Genomic DNA, 7541 nt, shown 5'->3' with positions numbered 1-7541 from the left:
GCCTACTTAAATTGTCTGGTATAAACCAAATCAACTCTCCACTGTGTGTTTGCAGTTAATATTTATGCACAACGTTATAACGGGGCAGCCGTGGCCTACTGGTTAGCACTTCGGACCTGTAACCGGAGTGCCCTTGAGCAAGGCACCTAACCCCTCACTGCTCCCCGAGCGCCGCTGTTGATGCAGGCAGCTCACTGCGCCGGGATTAGTGTGTGCTTCACCTCACTGTGTGTACACTGTGTGCTGTGTGTGTTTCACTAATTCACGGATTGGGATAAATGCAGAGACCAAATTTCCCTCACGGGATCAAAAGAGTATACTTAATACTATATACTTATACTTATATATAACTTGAGTGTTGGCTTAACAAGTTACCAGTCCAGAACACACAGAAAATTGCAACAGAAAGTTGCCTTTATAATCAACTATTTGTTCCAACAGCACTTAAACAAAGCATTTATAAAATTGAAAAAAAAAAATTACATAAGAAGTAAAATAAAATACTGTTACTACTACTGTAGTAACTGTATCACATTATCCCAAGCTTCAAAGAGCTCCCCACGTCTGTGACAGGCAGACGTGACACCGCTAAATTCTCAGCTTGTTTATACCCCACACTGAACACATAAGAACGCTAGGCCCATCACTCTGGGGTGTGGTAGCCTACTCTCTGGGATTTATGCACCAAGGTAACTGAAGTATCCAATTTGTGTCTTGAAATTATATTTGAAATAAATGTCTTAGAACAAAAACGTTGATAGACTTGTATTTTATAGTTAGGCTAATGAAAACGAGTTGATAAGTAGACTAGTTGAGTTTGTTATCAATAAACATAACAGCTACTGTCATGTTGAGCAGGAGGAGTTGAGCACTAGGCTACCATAAATCCTCAAATTATGCCCGGAATTGATTCTATTTATAGCAGGACAAATAAAGGCAGGTTCCCATATACAAGACAGGGTAACAATTGCCTACCATACCAACAATTGCCATCAGTCCACTAGAAGACATTGTTTCGATTTAAGTCAATGTAACACCTCTTCTTAATATTTTATGTATTGTATTGTATTATGTTGGTTGGATTAATAGCCTATACGGTTGGCAAAGAAAAGTCGTTTTCCTACCATGGGTCTCTACACGTTCTCAAGCTCATTCTCTTGCCGCCCCTTTCGAGCTAATTGTCAGAGGCTGAAGCCTACTACATTTAAACACAATTGTTGCGACTCAAGGCATTCCAGCCTACGAATTTTTATTAAAAAAAGTTATAAATCATGCATAATTAAACAATAACTCAATTTAGGCTACTTGGCTACGCAAAAAGGTTTCCATTACAGCACAACCCCTATTCAATGAAGGGCTGCCTTGTCTAGCAATAAACAGCAGTGGAAATCCCGAAACTTTTTCAACTGCATGAAACTTAACAGTGAATCATCAAATATCTCCCAGATTTCAGTGCCCATCAGTCCCAACATTTAGCAATATAATCAAACAGTCCAAATGCCTAACCAAACCGAAAATGCTTTTGATAGCCTACCATTATGCCGAAATGCATACCGAAATGCATGTCTAAATGCAGGTTGGAAATATTTTAAAAAGCCTGCCTCGAATACCAGCCTGCCTCAAATAAAGATGATGATGAATGATTTATGCTAAGCAAGTAGCCTGGATTATTTTATGATTGTTAGTAGACAAACTGGCTTCAGATATCCAACAGAGTGAATATGAGATTGTGCAGTCTAACAGTAGGCCTACTGTAGATGGCTTCGGTTAGTCATGTGATGCTGTTAATGGGGAGTTTTACATAGTTAGGGACCGTTCGTTATTTATAAACGGGGTCACCGGAGGGATTTTGAGTGCTTCAATCAAAAGTTGCATGACCCTCCCCAGCCTGCAAGAAAATTTTCAACGACCCTCCAGCAGTCTTTTTAATAAAGACATGACCCTCCCCGGCCAATTGTCGATATCTTCCGCCCACGCTGTAAAGCGCTATGAAAAGACATCGACTTAAGCAATCTTTCTAAACTCACCCTCTGCTTTCTGATCTTGCACATCACACTTCACCAAGATAGTAGATTTACTCACTAACATTGTTGTGGAAACACAATAAGCATGGAAACTAAATGCACACTTCCTGCAACTGCATACCTACTTGAAATAAGTTACTCCTCTAGTAAGTATTCACATGAAATAAAACAATAAAACATTGAGACCATTCAACAAAGCACACTGGGTAATAACAAATTCAACACATGAACTTGTTGCTATGGACTCGTCTCTAGGCTTCCTCAGTCATTGTAAAGCTGCCGAAGCTGAACATTGTCCAAAACTCAATTTCTCAGACGAGCGTCAATTTGGGAGCTTGACTACACTCCTTCTTTCTCAAATGACTTGAAAATGTCGTTTGCACAATTTCACAAATAATCACAGGGACCGAAAAATACCTAACATGCCAAATTTTTCCGGGTTTAGGCCTATCATTTTAACTTTTCCCCGCTGTCTTGCCGTTTTAATATTTTCCCGTAGAATATCCCATATTACTGTAATACTCTCCTAACATTAGTCCTGCATTCTGGCCTGTGTGTTGTCCTGTTGTTACCCCTTGCCCTTCCAGAGAAACAGATGTATTCAAATCATCGTTTTGCTTGCTTAAATGCGAACTCAGAGTGATGTTAACCTACAGTAGGCCTATTTAAGTTAACGACGTGGTTGTCGTGAGAGCACGATTCATTGGCGCTTGCAGTGTTCGGCCATAGGCTATGTCTATGTGCGCACCTGCCAGGCTAAGAGCCAAAGAAATCCCCCTGTATATTCACTCCAAGTTGGCCTACCATAACTTACCAACTCTACACTGTAGACCATAAACTGGCTATTTATAACAATGTATTTGTTCAACTGTATGAAGCAGAATTACGCACTACTTGGAACGTAACACATTTTTGTTGGCAGGAGAGAGAATGACAGCGATTAACAAATTGCACTTGTTGCTGGTTACCAATAAATAGGGCCTACTATATATTTTTTTGCAAACAACAAAAACAGAAAGGATGGAGACAGCAAAGCTAGAGATGGGCAGGAACAAGGTCAATTGGTAGAAATGCTTGTCAAAACGTTAGGAGCTGGATGTGTGGATGAATGAAGCACAAGTATGCTTTATAAGCATGCACACTGTTTAAAGTTAGGCTAGGCTCAGGGGCGGAGCTCGGGTATTGTGTGAGGGGGGGCGGGAGATGTTTGCCCCCCTCACTGATTGTTGCAGATTGTTGTCCCGCACTGTCGCGTTGGCTTGCACTAGCGTAATTTCACCAACCTTTCCATTCACACATGTAATATGCAGTAGCCAACCAACCAAAATATTTAATATATGTTTATTCCAGGAAAAATAAAAAATAAAGCCTTTGATCATAGCTCCCTATTCCGGTCATACAAACAACAACTTTGCTCAACAACTTCAACTCATTTAGCATGTTAAAGGGACAACAACTATCCCATCCTTTTTAAAGAAAAGAAACGTAAATGAAAACAATATCCCATAGCCCTTGCCTAACAGAAAATGAGCGACTGTGAACTCAAGAACGTTAAAAGTTGGCCCACTTTTAAGAATTTCTCAACAAAGGAAAAAACAGACACGTAGCTTTACAGGCCTAAAAGGACATGCACACTGCAAAAAACATTTCTATTTCTATCTATTTTGAGTTTCAGCATTCTCTCCTTCATGTTTGCAAATCTGTCAATAACTTTATCCTTATTGACCTCAATGTCTCTCTCGATACAGAGGAGCGCTAAGTCTGACAGCCGCGACTCACCCATGGTGGAGCGCAAGATGAGTTTCAGTCGGCTAAAACTTCTCTCTGCCTTCGCACTGCTAATTGGAATCGTCAAGTAAATACGATAAAGAATAGCAAGATTAGGAAAAGCCCGATCCATGTCGTTTGCGATGAGAAATGGGAGGATTCTGTGGGTGTTTAAATGCATGCACAGCTCACTGTACATTGCACAAAATGTAACAAATTCATTAACCACTTCGTCGCCATTGGATAGATCCTGTGAATAAAAGTCCGCAAGCGCTCTAACTTTTTCAGGCGCATCAGAGTAAAATGTTTCGGGTTCAGAGCAGCAAATTTTCCAGCCATTCTCTTGAAATCTGCAAATCGATGTTCAAACTGAGAAACAAAGACGTCAAGTATGTAGTAAAACACATCGACTCTGAATCTGTCCCTGCTGTCTTCTAAAATCTCATCTGCGTGTTCATCTGAACACAAACGCTTTTTCTTACGAACTCTTCCCCTATCAAAATCGGTAGGCTAGTTCCCTCACACAGTATAGCCAGCTCTCTGGCTGTGTTAAACAGACAAAAAACTATGCCTAACCCAGCCTACATATATTTTTATTGAACATTTAAGTAGTAAACAATTCCGAATGGATATGTGGTCAATAAACTGTATTTAAAAAAAATAAAAATAAATCCTACCAGTGGGGCAGTGGGGTAGCGGCGAGGCCCCGGGTTGTTCGCGCCGCAGCCCCCCCAAATCTCCGCTACTGGCTAGGCTACACGGTAAACTAAGTAAACCAAAGTTAAATTTAGCTTTTTTAGGGCTGGATAAAGTTGACCAAATGGATATAGGCTGTTAGGCGTGAATAAAGTAGGCTACTTTGTTGCTCAAACCCTTCCAACGTGGGGACGGATGTTGACATTTTCCGTATTTTGCGTGAGAAACCCGGGAAATCTCCCTTATTTTCATTGTTCAATATTGACAGAGCTATGGAACGAAAGAGAACGTTATACGGCGACAGAAATCAACAATCAAACAAGCCACTTTGATTTTTTGCTGTTTTCATTAATACAAAAGATGGGTGACCCCCCCTCCTAGAGAAAAAAAAGTTAGGTGACCCTCCCCTCAACAAAGAATAAAAAGACATGACCCTCCCCTATTTTCCTCCGGTGGCCCCGTTTATAAATAACGAACGGTCCCTTAGCGCAAATCCTATATGTTATTATTTATTTAGCGTACCTAGGCCTATACGTTTTATTTCTTATCAAAAGTGAGGGGGACGACGGCTGTCTCTTCAGCACTGCGGGGGACATATCCCCCTTGCCTGGTGTCCCTTTAGGTTATGTTAATTACTTACAAAGCTCTGAATGGCATAGCACCTTCATATATCTCTGAGCTTTTAATATCTTATCAACCACAAAGGAACATCCAATTCTAATCTTTTAATTGTACCCAAAGTGCTTCACAAGCAAAGTGGAGAAGCTTTTATCCATTATGCCCCAAAACTATGGAACACCCTGCCTCTGTACATCAAGCAGGCGAGTTCAGTAAATATTTTAAAAAAAGATCTGAAAACACCTGTATAGGAAAGCCTTTGGTTAGCTCATCTTATCCTGTAGACTACTTTTTCAGATTATTCTACATCTGCTGCCATTGGAGGGCGCAGCCAGCCAGAAGCAGATGGGCTCCCCCTATTAAGTCAGGTTCTGCTCAAGGTTTCTTCCTGAAATATGGGAGTTTTTCCTTGCCACAGTTGCCATATGGCATGCTTGTGGGGGGTAAAGGGTTAAGGCTACCAGTCTTGAATGTCTGTGTATAAAGTCAAATAATTGCGACTTATGCCAAGAGCAAGACAAGGCTGGCTGCTTGGAGTCCGCATCAATGGGGCCTAAGCATTTGTTAGCCTAGGCAATTGTCAGCAAAGCCTTTATATATCCATAGTAGTATAATAGTATTTCTGATATGTTGCTGATTGGATCATAAACGGCCACAGCAACAAAGGGGAATGACTGACTCTTCTCTAATAACTGTGTTACATGTTATTTTCTATATTTCTGATATGTTGCTGATTGGATCATAACCGACCACAGCAATGAAGAAAAGTGAAAGTGATTGATAATGACTGACTGACTATTATTGTGTTACATGCTCCAAATGTAAAGCACTTTGAGCTGCATTCTGTGTATGAAAGGTGCTATACAAATAAAGCTTATTATTATTATTATTACTTAATTCGTGCGTGAATTCATGATAATTCATGTACCCATTACCGTAAAGTGTTACCAAATTATGTATTGTGTACAGTGGATGTAATGTTAACTATCTATCTATCCCATTAATGCTAACAGTATAACATGTCTTTACAGAAGACTCTCAGAGTCCTCTCAGACTATTTCTCTTACTGAGTTCATATGTGCAAAAGAGAATGACATTCAGTCACTCTGTTTATACCTTAATTTTTAACAGGTTCTTGATCTGCGGTTCAACTTACTCACCACCGTTCCATCACCAGTGTACCTATCCCTGCTGAACATGAGAGCTCAGGTGGATCTGACTAACAACAGGTGGAGGTGTGACTGCAACCTGCGAGGCATACGAAACAGGATGATGCAAACGGATCTGGACCAAGCCTTTCAATCCTGGAAGCTGGTGTGCTCATCACCACCACGCCATGCTGGGAAAGAGCTTATACATCTGAGGGATCAGGACCTGACGTGCCCAGTTCATGGATATGGCCATGTTGACCACTTTGATAAAGTGGCGGAAGAGGGAACCCAAATCCTGCTGCACTGTGGCACTAATAATCAGGGTAATAGCACTAACTGACACCAAAACATTTTGTTGTTTTGAGATATTAGATTAATAATGTGAATATGGCTGTTCAATTTTAGAGTAAAGTGTTCCATTTCATGAGTAAAAATGAAAGTACTCTATTTTCAGTGTTTGGAATAACGCCGTTTAAAAGAACGGCGTTAGGTAACAACGTTATTTTTTCAGTAACGGGGTAATCTAATTAATTACTTTTCCCGTCGTTACAATGCCGTTAACATTACTGGACGTTAAATGCGGTGCGTTACTATGCATTGATTGAATAAACTGTGTAATCCGAACGCACCCCTGGCTCACAGCTAGTGAGGAGGTGGGTTAATAACGACGTAAGCGATTATGATTGGCTAAGGCAGAGTCATGTTTCATGATAGCCAATCAGAGCCAGTGTTTTTACACACTTGCCAGCACACGCACCACACACACACATGCACCAGCTAAAATAGAGATTCGACGAAACAGCAGCGGTCAGGAGCAATCCGATGAAAAGTTGGCATTTTCAAGGTGGAGATATAAGCACTACTTCAAATGCATTGTGGTCAAAGGCAAGAACGTGCATGTAATGTGTACATTATGTCCAGGAGCGAAGACTTTGTCGACATCCGTTGTAAGCAACTCTAATTTAATGAAGCATCTCATACATCTAAAGCTAGTGGCCAAAAACACCGATACCTCCACCACAGATGATAGCTCGCCATCCACTAGCAAAGAAGGACTCGGACCAAAGTCCTCCAAGCAGCAAAAGCTACATCTTTCAGCCTCACAACAAAAACCTATGACACAGGCTGAAGTCAACCGTAGGTCTGTCGATGTGCAATATCTTGAATTTCCCCTTGGGGATCAATAAAGTATCTATCTATCAATCTATCTAATAAATATCGAAAGTTATGTAGCCTACAAACATCTGTCTATTCTACTCATTTCAACTGGCTGCTCAAAAAATCC

Source organism: Alosa sapidissima, chromosome 12, assembly GCF_018492685.1.
Source record: "Alosa sapidissima isolate fAloSap1 chromosome 12, fAloSap1.pri, whole genome shotgun sequence".
NCBI classification, from domain to species: domain Eukaryota; kingdom Metazoa; phylum Chordata; class Actinopteri; order Clupeiformes; family Clupeidae; genus Alosa; species Alosa sapidissima.
The sequence above is the reverse complement of the archived record's forward strand: the minus strand, read 5'-3'. Positions refer to the sequence as shown.